This window comes from Oncorhynchus keta, chromosome 2 (genome assembly GCF_023373465.1).
Source record: "Oncorhynchus keta strain PuntledgeMale-10-30-2019 chromosome 2, Oket_V2, whole genome shotgun sequence".
In the NCBI taxonomy this organism is placed as follows: Eukaryota; Metazoa; Chordata; class Actinopteri; order Salmoniformes; family Salmonidae; genus Oncorhynchus; species Oncorhynchus keta.
The window spans coordinates 20,539,647-20,555,767 of record NC_068422.1 but is presented as its reverse complement, the minus strand read 5'-3'; the positions used below and the strand labels follow the sequence as shown (position 1 = coordinate 20,555,767).

At 41.4% G+C, this 16,121-nt stretch overlaps 1 protein-coding gene across 4 annotated transcripts in view; it reads right to left on the bottom strand.

Annotated features, from left to right (window-relative positions):
• The window catches only part of LOC118361047 (RNA binding protein fox-1 homolog 3-like), an 886,398-nt gene that overhangs the window by 743,510 nt on the left and 126,767 nt on the right, over positions 1-16,121 (bottom strand). For all 4 annotated transcript variants that reach the window (XM_052473505.1, XM_052473504.1, XM_052473533.1 and 1 more), the window contains one exon: positions 4,271-4,380. The gene's annotated coding sequence lies outside the window, so the exon portion shown is untranslated. The remainder of the gene's footprint in view (positions 1-4,270; positions 4,381-16,121) is intronic.

The window sequence follows — 16,121 nt, the reverse complement described above, 5'->3', positions numbered from 1 at the left end:
AGGTTTAACCTAGTTCATTCACAGCCAAATAATTCGCTGTTTGTAACTCTACCCACACAAAGCAACACCTGGCCTGTGTACTAATCCTTTCAGACCCCCCTCAAGCTCTGGAGCTCCATCACTCCCCTGGTGACCTGAGCTAACCACACTAGCTACTGTAGCTCCCTTCTAGCATCAGGCTAAATCCAGCTGGAGTCCTCAATGCGAATGATAGATTCTACCGCTTTTGGGAGGTAAAAAAGAGAAAAAACTCAATTGTAACTGATTCAGTCCATTTTTTAAAACTGTTTTGGGAGAAAGGGTAGATGGAGGAGGCGAGGGGGAGGCGAGAGGGAGGGAGAGAGGGTGGGAGGGTGCGGTATTTAAATTCTTCCAAGAAGTTCCCCAAAGCTTTGGCATGCATATTTCTGCAATCCAAGTCCATCACACACACATCCAGGCCTAAACAGTCCCACGGAACCCTGCTGCCCCCGGCCCAGTTTCTCTGGCTCTGGTGTAGTAATTGTATGGGAACGCCTGTGTATTAATTACATTTATATGGATTTCTTCCCCCAAGCCATATTAATAGCCTCTGGTCTCCCATGTATGGAGATAATGGTAATGAGATTCAATAAACTATTAAACTGTTCACTCCATGCATCCACAAACTATTACAAATATATCAGCTCTTCACTCCATGCACCCACAAACTATAAAACATATATAAACTATTCATTCCACACACCCACAAACTACTAGAAACATGTAAACTATTCACTCCATAAATCCATAAACTAATACAGGGTAGGGGCGGCAGGGTAGCCTAGTGGTTAGAGCGTTGAACTAGCAACCAGAAGGTTGCAAGTTCAAATCCCCAAGCTGACAAGGTACAAATCTGTCGTTCTGCCCCTGAACAGGCAGTTAACCCATCCTTCATTGAAAATAAGAATTTGTTCTTAACTGACTTGCCTAGTTAAATAAAGGAGAAATAAATTACAAACATTCAAACATTCACTCCATACATCCACTAGCTATTATGAATATTCACAGAGCTCATAGTACACTTTTTAACAGTCAGCTTAAAACTGAAAGTCCGAAAGGCAGAGTCAGAGTGAGGGTTGTGTACAACTAATGTATGCATTAGTTGTAATGCATACAACTGCAAGTTGTCATTCATAGGATAGGTAGTCAGTGTCAGTGTTAATGTTACATTTGAGGGAGGGTCTGGATAGCCATTAATACCTGTAATGTGTAATGAGGTGTAAATTAGATAATATATACAGTGACAGTCAAAAGTTTGGACACACCTACTCATTCAAGGGGTATTTTTTATTTTTCCTATTTTCTACAATGTAGAATAATAGTGAAGATATCAAAACGATGAAATAAAATATATGGAATCATGTAGTAACCAAATAAGTGATAAAGAAATTGAAATATATTTTATATTCTTCAAAGTAGCCATCCTGTTGCTTTGATGACAGCTTTGCAGTCTTGGCATTCTCTCAACCAACTTCATGAGGAATGCTTTACCAACAGTCTTGAAGGAGTTCCCACATATGCTGAGCACTAAACATCAACAAAACTAAGGAGATGATTGTGGACTTCAGGAAACAGCAGAGGGAACACCCCCCTATCCACATCGATGGAACAGTAGTGGAGAGGGTAGCTAGTTTTAAGTTCCTCGGCATACACATCACAGACAAACTGAATTGGTCCACTCACACTGACAGCGTCGTGAAGAAGGCACAGCAGCGCCTATTCAACCTCAGGAGGCTGAAGAAATTCGGCTTGTCACCAAAAGCACTCACAAACTTCTACAGATGCACAATCGAGAGCATCCTGGCGGGCTGTTGCCTGGTACGGCAACTGATCCGCCCTCAACCGTAAGGCTCTCCAGAGGGTAGTGAGGACTGCACAACGCATCACCGGGGCAAACTACCTGCCCTCCAGGACACCTACACCACCCGTTGTTACAGGAAGGCCATAAAGATCATCAAGGACATCAACCACCCGAACCACTGCCTGTTCACCCCGCTATCATCCAGAAGGCGAGGTCAGTACAGGTGCATCAAAGCTGGGACCGAGAGACTGAAAAACAGCTTCTATCTCAAGGCCATCAGACTGTTAAACAGCCACCACTAACATTGAGTGGCTGCTGCCAACACACTGTCATTGACACTGACCCAACTCCAGCCATTTTAATAATGGGAATTGATGGGAAATGATGTAAATATATCACTAGCCACTTTAAACAATGCTACCTTATATAATGTTACTTACCCTACATTATTCATCTCATATGCATATGTACTCTACATCATCGACTGCATCCTTATGTAATACATTTATCACTAGCCACTTTAACTATGCCACTTTGTTTACTTTGTCTACACACTCATCTCATATGTATATACTGTACTCGATACCATCTACTGTATGCTGCTCTGTACCATCACTCATTCATATATCCTTATGTACATATTCCTTATCCCCTTACACTGTGTATAAGACAGTAGTTTTGGAATTGTTAGTTAGATTACTTGTTGGTTATCACTGCATTGTCGGAACTAGAAGCACAAGCATTTCGCTACATTCGCATTAACATCTGCTAACCATGTGTATGTGACAAATAACATTTGTTTTGATTTGATTTGATTTGTTGGCAGCTTTTCCTTCACTGCAGTCCAACTCATTCCAAACCATCTCAATTGGTTTGAGGTCAGGTGATTGTGGAGGCCAACTCATCTGATGCAGTACTCCATCACTCTCCTTCTTGGTCAAATGGACTGTACACAGCCTGGAGGTGTGTTGGGTCATTGTCCTGTTGAAAAGCTAATGATAGTCCCACTAAGAGCAAACCAGATGGGATGGAATATCGCTGCAGAAAGCTGTGGTAGCCATGCTGGTTAAGTGTGCTTTGAATTCTAAATAAATAACTGACAGTGTCACCAGCAAAGCACCCCCACACCATCACACCTCCTCCTCCATGCTTTATGGTGACAACCACACCCACGGAGATCCTCCGTTCGCCTACTCTGCGTCTCACAAAGACACGGCAGATGAAACTAAAAAGGACAGATTTCCACTGGTCTAATGTCCATTGTTCATGTTTCTTGGCCCAAGCAAGTCTTTTCTTCATATTGGTTGCCTTTAGTAGTGGTTTCTTTGCAGCAATTCCACATGAAGGCCTGATTTATGCAGTCACCTCTGAACAGTTGATGTTGAGATGTGTTTGCTACCTGAACTCTGTGAAGCATTTATTTGGTCTGCAATTTCTGAGGCTGGTAACTCTAATGAACTTATCCTCTGCAGCAGAGGAAAGTCAGGGTCTTCCCTTCCTGTGGCGGTCCACATGAGAGCCAGTTTCATCATAGGGCTTGATGGTTTTTGTGACTGCACTTGAAGAAACTTTAAAAGTTCTCGAAATGTTCCGTATTGAATGACCATCATGTCTTAAAATCATGATGTATTGTCATCTGCACATCTATTACTCCAGTATTAATTGCTAAATTGTAATTACTTCGCCACTATGGCCTATTTATTGCCTTACCTCCTTACTTAATTTGCACACACTGTAAACAGATTTTCCATTGTGTTATTGACTGTATATTTGTTTATCCCATCTGTAACTCTGTGTTGTTGTTTTTGTCACACTGCTTTGCTTTATCTTGGCCAGGTCGCAGGTGTAAATGAGAACTTGTTCTCAACTGGCCTACCTGGTTAAATAAAGGTGAAATATCTCTATTTTTTAAATAATTTTCTTTGCTTATTTGAGCTGTTCTTGCCATAATATGGACTTGTTATTTTACCAAATAGGGCTATCTTCTGTTTACCACCTCTACCTTGTGACAACACAACTGATTGGCTCAAATGCAATAAGGAGGAAAGAAATTCCACAAATTAACTTTTAAAAAGGCACACCTGTTAATTGAAATCTAATCCAGGTGACAACCTCGTGAAGATGGTTGAGAGAATACCAAGAGTGTGCAAAGCTGTCATCAAGGCAAAGGGTGGCTACTTTGAAGAATCTAAAATATTAAAACAAATGGTTACTACATGATTCCATATGTGTTATTTTATAGTTTTGATGTCTTCACTATCATTCTACAATGTAAAAAATAGTAATAAATAAAGAAAAACCCCTAAATGAGTAGGTGTGTCCAAACTTTTGACTGGTACTAGATAGATAGATAGATAGATAGACGTTGAGAGTAGTAGTGTGTGTGTGTGTGTGTGTGTGTGTGTGTGTGTGTTTATAGGTTTGGAAGGTGAGGAAGATGAGTCCTACCTTGTTGTATCTGTAATCTCAGAAGAACTTGGTCTGGAAAGATGATGTCCACTGGTGTCTGATGCTCCTCGCTTTCTATCACACACTCAGCATCTATACTCTTATTCACGCTTGAGAGAGAGAGAAGAGGAGAAAGAGAAAGGGAGATAGAGAGAGAGAGTGTCGGTTAGTGAATTCCCACAGGGATAGATTGTGTGTGTGCTAACCTTATCGTTGAGCTGTGTCGATATCAGTTCACAATCATCACCTCTGTCTGTCTATATGTGAGGGTACAGAACCAACCCCACACACACGCACACACCGAGGTATGGGGTCAATGCAAAGGTGTGCTGGCGGGTGGGCAGAGAAACAGAGAAACTCAGCAAGAGAAAATAGTAGAAATAGTAAAAATAGTACAAGTAGAAAGACAGCTGTACTGACTGTGTGTATTGGTGCTACAGAGACACAGAATAAGGGTTGTTCCATGTCATTTCATCAAGCCAATGACACCCACCATCTCAGATTGTTCTGAAATCGTTAAATAAGATAAGGATTCCGGATACATTATTTTGTTGAAATATAATTTGATTTCTGAAGAAATTCGGTTGTGGATTGCACCCAAATTGTCTATTTGAATTTATAGGATTAATATAATATTCAATAATTACAATATCTCATCAGATTTGGACCAAAAGCCATCCACGGACACCCCACACCTCACTCCAATCCCACCTCAACAACGAGTATATACTATCAGTTCTCTATGTTTGACAACTAATATGTTGCTGCGTCTTGGAGTATTGTTTCTTCATCCTATGTCATGTATTCTCAGTGAATGTGGTGATGTCTCTTTTTTTTCTTTCCTGTTCAGATAAATTTGTCATTGAAGTTGTTCAGTTTATGTCCAATCTCACAACCTGATATTGCCAGGTTCTGACCTCTGACCTCTGTTCCTGCTATTAGGTAATTGTTTTTTTAAAGAACGTTAGTTTGTTTTAGAAAATATTTAGGACTTATTTATTTCTTACCACCCACTCTAAAACTAACTGCAGCTCTTTGTTCAGTGTTGCAGTGATTTCAGTCACTGTAGTAGATTACTTGTATAATGTTGAGTCATCTGCATACATAGACACACTGACTTTACTCATGTCAGTAAAGATTGAACAAAGTAAGGGGCCTAGACAGCTGCTCTGGGGAATTTCTGATTCTACCTGGATTATGTTGGAGAGGCTTTCATTAAAGAGCAGCCTCTGTGTTATGTTAGACAGGTAACTATTTTTCCATAATATAGCAGGGGATGTAAAGCTATAACACTGAAGACTAACCAAACAGCCCCCACAACATTTTAATCATAAATGTCTCTCAGCCAATCATCAGTTATTTGTGTAAGTGCTGTGCTTGTGTAATATCCTTCCCTATAAGGGTGCTGAAAGTCTGTTGTCAATTTGTTTACTGTAAAATAGCATTGTATCTGATCAAACATTTTTTTCCCGAAACGTTTACGAAGGGTTGGTAACAGGCTGATTGGTTGGCTATTTGAGCCAGTAAAGGGGTCTTTATTATTCTTAGGTAGCAGAATCACTTTTGCTTCCCTCCAGGCCTGCGGGCACACACTTTCTAGTTGGCTTAAATTGAAAATAAGGAATAGAGGAGTGGCAATATCTTCCACTATTTCCATCCAAGTTGTCAGACCCCGTTGCTTGTCATTGTTGATAGACAACTATACTTTTTTTCATCTCTTCCACACTCACTTTACGGAATTCAAAATTACAATACTTGTCTTTCATAATTTGGTTGCTGTCATACCTGGTCCATAGACTGCTTACAGGGAAAGAAAACCAATATTTAATTTTGTAATGTGATTGAACTATCACTTTAACAATGTGGGTGTGGGGGATTCCTTAAAAGAATATCAACTAATAAGAGGAACAGCACCATCTAGATGTCAGAACCCGGTAACATCAGGATGTAAGACGGGACATAAACCCAACAACTTCAATGACAAATTTCTCTGAACAAACAATAACATCACCATTATTCACTGAGAATACATTACATAAGATGAAGAAACAATACTCCTAGCCGCAACTCCATACAACTTGTCAAAGACAGAGAACTGACACGATATGCACGTTGTTGGGGTGGAATTGGAATGGATTGTGGGGTGTGAGGTATCCATGGCTTTTGACCATTTCTTTGGAATGCTCATGTCTATCTCATTGTTAGAACAAAGGTTAGTCCAAATTGGATGTTAGGTACTATATTTATTGAATATTAAAATGGCCAATTTGGTTGCAATCAATTAGCTTAATTTCAACAAAATAATATTGCACGAATTCTTATCCGATCTCTTTCGAACAACAGAAATTATTTTCAGAACAATCTGAGATGGTGGGTGTCTAAATCCTTTGAGGTGGAACGACCGAGAAGGAAAACTGTGTAGTGTGCTTTGCAGTATGGTGTCTTGGCAGAGATGAGGGTGACTGTCATCAATCCGTTGGCCTTGCACAGACTGCAGTGACTAAATACGAAAAACATGTATTTTCTCTCTCTATCGCTCACGTTCACTCTCACTCTCTTAGATATACTCTCCCTCTGTGTCCCGCTTGAACTCCTTTTTCCTATTCTTCTCTGCCTCCAGCAGCCAATACAGTACATATATTTTACCCCTCTCTCTCCCTCTCCCCTATCTTTTACTCTCCGTCTCCCTCAGTATCCCGCCCTTGCTCTCTCTCCCTCTCCCCTATCTTTTACTCTCCTTCTCCCTCAGTATCCCGCCCTCGCTCTCTCTCCCTCTCTCCTATCTTTTACTCTCCTTCTCCCTCAGTATACCGCCCTCGCTCTCTCTCCCTCTCCCCTATCTTTTACTCTCCTTCTCCCTCAGTATCCCACCCTCGCTCTCTCTCCCTCTCCCCTATCTTTTACTCTCCTTCTCCCTCAGTATCCCACCCTCGCTCTCTCGCTCTCTCTCCCTCTCCCCTATCTTTTACTCTCCTTCTCCCTCAGTATCCCGCCCTCGCTCTCTCTGCCTCTCTCTCAGTCAAAAAATAAGGACAGAGAGGACTCTTCCTGAAGAGTGGAAAGTGGAGCGGTAGAGCAGAGGAAAGGACGAGAGGAGGAGAGGCCTGGGGCGATACACAAACAGGATCAACACTTCAGCCAAAAATACAGCAGGCTGTATCTCTCTTAGAAACAACCCAGGAAAAGAGAGGGGAGAAGAAAGAGAGGGGGGATGGAAACAGAACTAGCAAGAGAAAGAAGTAGTGTGAAAAACCCAAGGTGCAAGAGAGAGAGAGTGAGGAGAAAGATGGCAGTCTCACCCAGGCATGGGGGGGATTAGTGAAATCTAAGCCCCCTCTCTGTGCTGCTCCTTTTGGGTTTACTGTCAAATAACAGCCCTTGGCTTTGGCCTATATATTGCTGCTGAGAGAGAGGCTGTTGGAATGTTCCTTAATTTCATTCTGAATTAAATTAAGGGGTGGTTTGGAGAGTCATGTCTGGGAACTCAAACCGGGAACAGAGGAATGTGTGTGTGTGTGCTTGTGCGTCTGTTCGTGTGAGTATGCGACTGGCGAGTGTGTGTGCGTGTAGTCAAATCTACAACTATTATCTTCATAAACAACTTATAAAATTGTAGTACATAAAAGCATATTGTTTTGTAAGTTACCTGTATTTTCCGTTATGATTTCTATGAATGTATCTTTTAAAGATAAAAGACAAAACAATAAACCAACAGCATATGTCCTAGACACAGTTGAAGTCAGTGCACTAAACATTTAGTTTAAGCCTGCCTGATTAAAACGTATTTAGAGAGGAGTTGGGTACAAGAGAGACACTGCAGAGAGTCAAACTCAAAGCACTAAACAATTACCTTGCCAGAGACTACAGGAACATTACCATATTAAAGGGACTGGGACACTTGAGGACAAAGATAATGATGGTGGGATGAAAATAGCTCACACTTTAATTTGGACACACAGACATGCAAACACACACATGCATGCACGCATGAGCCGCACGCACGCACACACACACACACACACACACACACACACACACACACACACACACACACACACACACACACACACACACACACACACACACACACACACACACACACACACACACACACACACACACACACACACACACACACACACACACACACACACACACACACACACATAACACCTATAACATGTATGCTGAGGTGTGTGTGCGTGCGTGTGTTTATGTGTGTGTTTGTGTGTGTGAGTGTGAATGTCCAACATAGTTTCTGCTCATTCCATGACAGCATCACTGTCATTGTCAACAGTGACATGGCTGAACTTGGAGAAACTTTCATTTTCAACTGCTGGGGAATCTCGCAGCTCTGCCCTTCCAGCCATGGTCGCGTGCACATGGGTGTGTGTGTGTGTGTGTGTGTGTGTGTGTGTGTGTGTGTGTGTGTGTGTGTGTGTGTGTGTGTGTGTGTGTGTGTGTGTGTGTGTAGAGAGATGGAGTTCAGTGGCATGGAACTGATTGCCCTGCCAAACTCTGACAATTACTATATGGGCACAGAGACATTGCCACTGACACACACGCACACACACACACACACACACACACACACACACACACACACACACACACACACACACACACACACACACACACACACACACACACACACACACACACACACACACACACACACACACACACCTCCAGACGTCTGACCCATACACCTCTCCACTGGCGTGAGACGGATGTGAGAATCCTGTTCCCTGCTGACTGGGTTCACGGGAGCAAACACACACACAGTCTCACACACACAAAACTTTCACTATCCCAATATAACCTGGTCACACACATCAGACCCAAAAATTCATACACTGTATGCATTTTATTATAGTAAACAATGCCAAAGAATGTGTATGAAAGAAGCACTATAGTATCAAATTACCTCACATCCTGAAGTGAAACTATGATATTAAGTTGCAGGCTGCAGACATTGTGTAGTATTAATGTAGTACTCTGTTGAGGCTTTTTAGCTGTATATGTGGAGCTAATACACTGTGTGTGTGAGCCTGCGTGCGGCTAATACACTTCTCTGACTAGCCTACACACACCTGCTAACCACAGCTATCCATCAGAATTAGACGTTCATCAGTGCTTCTCAAACATCAAACTTTGAACTTGTTGCAAATGTCAAATTTCAAAGTGTTTAAGGTTGTTTAGGCATTAACTCCAAAATCTTAAGGTTAAGCATTACGTCCGAATGGTTAATCTAAGGGTTAAGGTGACCCTTTAGAGTCAAAAACACGTTCACACCCATCCAACACCATAAGCAAAACCTACTTGAAGGTAGCAGCGCTTGCAGACATGGATGGAGGTCGAATACTGACCTGTATCACGGGTGATCTGGCTGGCTAACCACAATGCAACTGTATCTGGACCTTAGTTCAACACCATAGCACAATTGGGGAAGAGAGAAAAGAGAGAAAAGCTAGCTCTCCTCTCTGTCCTTCTCCTCTCGTCTCTCGTCTCTCCCTTTCTACCACACATCATCTCTATCTCTTTTTAACTCCTACTATTTTTTATCCTCCTGTTTCCCTGCTCAACCCCCCCCCCCTCTATCTCTCTCTCTCTCTCTCTCTCTCTCTCTCTCTCTCTCTCTCTCTCTCTCTCTCTCTCTCTCTCTCTCTCTCTCTCGCTCTCTCTCTCTCTCTCTCTCTCTCACCTCTGTTGTCTCCCTTTCCACAGCATATGATCTCTATCTGATCTCTATCCGTAGCACTCACTTCTGTCATCATGAAGTGCTTTGAGAGGCTCGTTAAGGATCATATCACCTCCACCTTACCCGACACCTTAGATCTACTACAATTAGCATACCACCCCAACGGATCCACATATTACATAATCGCCATCTCACTGCACACTGCCCTATCCCATCTGGACAAGACGAATACCTATGTAAGAATGCTGTTCATCAACTACAGCTCAGCCTTCAATACCATAGTGTCATCCAAGCTCATCGCTAAGCTCAGGGCACTGAGTCTGAACCCGCCCTGTACAACCTGGTCCGACCAACAGGCCGACCCCAGATGGACCCCAGATGGTGAAGGTAGGCAACAACAACTCCGCTATGCTGATCCTCAACACAGGGGCCCCACAAGAGTGCATGCTCAGCGTGCTCTCTCTCCTCTCTCTCTATCTCTCTCCCCTCTCTCTCTCTCTCTCTCTCTCAATTCATTTTTTTCAATTTAAGGGGCTTTGTTGGCATGGGAAACATACAGTATGTTAACATTGACAAAGCAAGTGAAAAAAATGTACGTTAAACATTACACTTACAAAAGTTCCAAACTAATAAATACATTTCAAATGTCATATTATGTCTATATACAGTCTTGTAATGATTTGCAAATACAAAAGGGAAAATAAATAAACATAAATATAGGTTGTGTTTAAAATAGTGTTTGTTCTTCACTGGTTGCCCTTGTGGCAACAGGTCACACATCTTGCTCTCTCTATCTTCTTCTCTAACCCTCTCTTGTGTTCTTCTCCTGTTTCCCTGCTCCTCCTCTCTCCAGAGTACAGTTGTCTCTCCCACTGTGATTCTATCAGATCGATCTCTCGCTTATTCATTTTTCATTGATAGCCTGAGAAAATGGGATGAGTGTTTTGAAAAGCAGTCTAACCTGCCCTCCCACCTCAAACGAACATGCACACACTCACACAAGCACACAGTCACACCCACCCACACACACACACACTCTCATGCGCACACACACACACACAAAAACACACATTCACAGGATTTACCATGAGCCCTGGCCTCACACCAATTCACCAATTCCAAAAAGAAAGAAAACATTAAGATACATCATGAAACACACAATCTCACAGGAGAAACTGACAAAATAGGCTCATAAAAATATAAGTCTAAATATCTCCAAAACACTCACAAAATAAGGCCTAAACTCTCACAATGTTTTGTCTAAACCCCTCCCAAACACATTACAAAGCCTAAGCCCTAACTTCTCATCAAGGTCCCTTAAACATTTCAACACAAGACACTGTTGACAGCTAGTCATAGTCAATTAGGCAAATTAGCGTTTATTTCTTCAACAGAGTCCTTTACAGAATGAGCAATAGTGTTGTAATGAGTTTAATGCTGATAATACTGGGGTTGCTTTGCAATCACGCATTCTGTTGTCTACAACAACGCTAGAGGCATCAGGGTGAGGACACTCATGAAGACATGTTTGTGTAAGTCCGCCCACCCGTCTGTCACTTTCTGTGTGTGTGTGTGCATGTGTGAGTGTGTGTGTGCGAGCGTGTGTTGCAGCCCCAAGGGATTCCATAGCATGGTGAAAGCATTTTAGCAGGCAGCACTCTTTCTGTTCATGAGTTTATCAGTGGGATCTTAAAACAACAACAAACATCACCAAGCTTTAGAATCATCCCATTCATGTCTAAACAGGTTGACAAGTTGTGTGGCATTTTGTTTCTTAACACCCTAGAGTTGATTGACACACCACATCTGCCAGTGTCGCACTTCCGCATCTGCAGTGAAAGGTCGCAGAGCTCGAGCTGTGTTTGTCAGGCCATGAGACTTCTCACGTAAATGTCTGCAGCGTCCAAACAGTTTTGCTCTACGACCCCCACAAGTGTCAGTCGACTCGTCCGAAGTCAGTACAGTCGATATGACAACTTCTGTTTGGTAGCATCCGAACCGTTTGGCTTACAAACTAATGTTACCGTTGTGGAAAGTGGAGATTCTCACGAATACGATGGCGTTCTCCATTTTGCTCTACAACCCCCACAAGTGTCACGGGACTTGTCTGAAGGTTAACAGTACCGGTTTAAAAAAAACTAATGGATGTATGAAGGTAGTTTTGTTCCTACCCCAAAAAAGGGGTTAAATGTGTGTAAAAAATATCTAGAATTACGACAGACACTTCAAAACCTTGTTTCTTACGATGTATTTTTTACCGTCCTTTTTGCCATTTAATGAATGTGTTATTCAATGCGTTTCTATGGGCTTTAGTAGTAAGCCAAAATCTACATTTTATCAAATCATGCCTAAATCAAATAGCTAAATGATCCATAGTATGATCATCTTAAAACAGTTCCATTTGTCAGTTTAGCCCCACCTCTACCCCAAGAAGAATTAAGAACAAAGGTGCCAGAACCACTTGGTATGTGTACTGGTAGCAGAGGTTCAGGAGAGAGAGATAACAAGACGGCCTCATCAAACTGTCATTAATCACGGTAGGAAAGAGGGGGAAGGGTAATTGGAGGGAGGAGGGCGGGAGGGAGAGAAGGAGGAGAAAAGGGGGAGGAGGGGGGGGGGGGGGGTGCGAAGGAGAGATGGAGGAAGGGCTCAGTTAGATTTTATTGTAAATACAATTCAACAAAAAACTACTGTATTGCTATTTTGGTATATGTTTACCCCAGCAAACTGGAAATTATGGTGGATTGTGGAGATATATTATGGGGGAAGAAATAATCGCTGGTTCATTAACATATTTGAAGGCGTGCCTTGTAAATGGCTATATTTGTTGCACACGTTAGTTCGAGTCCTGTACCAATTTAAGTAATATATGGTAGTATTTTTTATTCCAGCAATTAAGTGTATATATGAAACACATCATAATGGTGGTTGGTCTTAACATTTTTAATGGTTGAGTATTTATCTGTTTGCCCTGTTATCATGGCTAGTTTGGAAACCTTTGATTAGGTCTCCAGAAATTTAACTGATTTAAAATACCTAGTATTCATTAATATACTGTATTATGTGATGTCTACAGTCAATCAGCTTGCTCTAATCCCTTGTTATTACAGTACAATAATGTGGATGTCATTGTCTTACAGTTGAATGGTCACTTTTACTGCATTGTACTGTGTTTCATTGCTCTTTCATCAAGTTACCATTAATATCTCAGTAGAGTATTGGTGTAACAGTATAAACTTTACATCCGTCCCCTCGCCCCGACCTGGGCGCGAACCAGGGACTCTTTGCACACGGCCCATGCAGAGCAAGGGGAACCACTACTTCAAGGTCTCAGAGCGAGTGACGTCACCGATTGAAACGCTACCAGCGCGCACCACCGCTAACTAGCTGGCCATTTCGCATTGGCTGCATTGGCATTATCCAGAGATGGTCAGAGATATATCATAAGATGTCTTGTTGTAGTTAACAATTATTTTGAAGACCAATATATCCTTAAGTACAATAACATTTTCAGTAACAGTTATAGAAACATTTGACTTGCTATGACTGTGATGTATTTTTTAATCAACCTTGGTTGAATACACTAACTAAGTTGTTAAGGACAAGAGCATCTACTAAATGACCAAAATGTACAAATGAAAACTTGGAAAGAACATTGGGTAACGTGTCGTGGCATGGGTAATTCCAGTAACATACAGTAAATTTGATTTCATTTTTGGTATTTTTGGCAATTGATTATTGTAAACTGGATTACAGTAGTGTTTTTGCATTTGCAGCTAGTAGTACATTTTACATGAAATGTTTTACAGTGTAGCAACACATTTAGCTTTCTATGTGGGGATTCAACATTTGTATGAACTGTAATTTGTGTTCTTTAATGTTTTAGGGACTCCAAAGCAAACTAGCAAACCAGGCTGTCCTCTTGTGAAACCCAGAAGATGCAAAAGTAATTGCTAACTAGCTAAAGCATTTTCTGCAATTTTAATGTGCAATTTTGTAAGCTTGCCTTGCTGTTCATGAAAAAAGCTATATTTTAAAGTCAATCACATGTCATTGTTCTTTATTGTTGTAACGTTAGAGATTGAAAATGTTTAACATTAGAGATTAAAGTTATTTGCCAATGCAGGCAATGTAGCAGTAGCTAAGTCGTGCTTATTGTGTAGTGCAGGATGAGTAGCTACAGTGCCTTGCGAAAGTATTCGGCCCCCTTGAACGTTGTGACCTTTTCCCACATTTCAGGCTTCAAACATAAAGATATAAAACTGTATTTTTTTGTGAGGAATCAACAACAAGTGGGACACAATCATGAAGTGGAATGACATTTATTGGATATTTCAAACTTTTTTAACAAATCAAAAACTGAAAAATTGGGCGTGCAAAATTATTCAGCCCCCTTAAGTTAATACTTTGTAGCACCACCTTTTCCTGGGATTATAGCTGTAAGTCGCTTGGGGTATGTCTCTATCAGTTTTGCACATCGAAAGACTGAATTTTTTTCCCATTCCTCCTTGCAAAACAGCTCGAGCTCAGTGAGGTTGGATGGAGAGCATTTGTGAACAGCAGTTTTCAGTTCTTTCCACAGATTCTCGATTGGATTCAGGTCTGGACTTTGACTTGGCCATTCTAACACCTGGATATGTTTATTTTTTAACCATTCCATTGTAGATTTTGCTTTATGTTTTGGATCATTGTCTTGTTGGAAGACAAATCTCCGTCCCAGTCTCAGGTCTTTTGCAGACTCCATCAGGTTTTCTTCCAGAATGGTCCTGTATTTGGCTCCATCCATCTTCCCATCAATTTGAACCATCTTCCCTGTCCCTGCTGATGAAAAACAGGCCCAAACCATGATGCTGCCACCACCATGTTTGACAGTGGGGATGGTGAGTTCAGGGTGATGTGCTGTGTTGCTTTTACGCCAAACATAACATTTTGCATTGTTGCCAAAAAGTTCAATTTTGGTTTCATCTGACCAGAGCACCTTCTTCAACATGTTTGGTGTGTCTCCCAGGTGACTTGTGGCAAACTTTAAATGACACTTTTTATGGATATCCTTAAGAAATGGCTTTCTTCTTGCTACTCTTCCATAAAGGCCAGATTTGTGCAATATACGACTGATTGTTGTCCTATGGACAGAGTCTCCCACCTCAGCTGTAGATCTCTGCAGTTCATCCAGAGTGATCATGGGCCTCTTGGCTGCATCTCTGATCAGTCTTCTCCTTGTATAAGCTGAAAGTTTAGAGGGACGGCCAGGTCTTGGTAGATTTTCAGTGAACTGATACTCCTTCCATTTCAATATTATCGCTTGCACAGTGCTCCTTGGGATGTTTAAAGCTTGGGAAATATTTTTGTATCCAAATCCGGCTTTAAACTTCTTCACAACAGTATCTCGGACCTGCCTGGTGTGTTCCTTGTTCTTCATGATGCTCTCTGCGCTTTTAACGGACCTCTGAGACTATCACAGTTCAGGTGCATTTATACGGAGACTTGATTACACACAGGTGGATTGTATTTATCATCATTAGTCATTTAGGTCAACATTGGATAATTCAGAGATCCTCACTGAACTTCTGGAGAGAGTTTGCTGCACTGAAAGTAAAGGGGCTGAATAATTTTGCACGCCCAATTTTTCAGTTTTTGATTTGTTAAAAAAGTTTGAAATATCCATTAAATGTCGTTCTACTTCATGATTGTGTCCCACTTGTTGTTGATTCCTCACAAAAAAATACAATTTTATATCTTTATGTTTGAAGCCTGAAATGTGGCAAAAGGTTGCAAAGTTCAAGGGGGCCGAATACTTTCGCAAGGCACTGTATGTAGCCGATCTGTGCATGGACCCTATCCTTAGAATAAATATTAGTTCAGAACGGTGGTTTTAATTGTTCTAGCTACAATGCTCACACTGGTAATGACTGAGTGATGGAAATTTAACTGTTACATGTCAAACTGCTATGGAATGAAAGATCTGCTTCAGTACTACTTCACATTGAACCACAGCCAGAGGATGGGTACATTATGCTGTTCTCATTTGTTGCTCATATGTTAGCTACGTATTTATTGCAAGAAAAATATAAGGAAACCTATTACTTCCACCAGTACAGGCATTGTGAAAAACACAAGGCTCGTCATCAATTAATTGCATGGCATACGTTG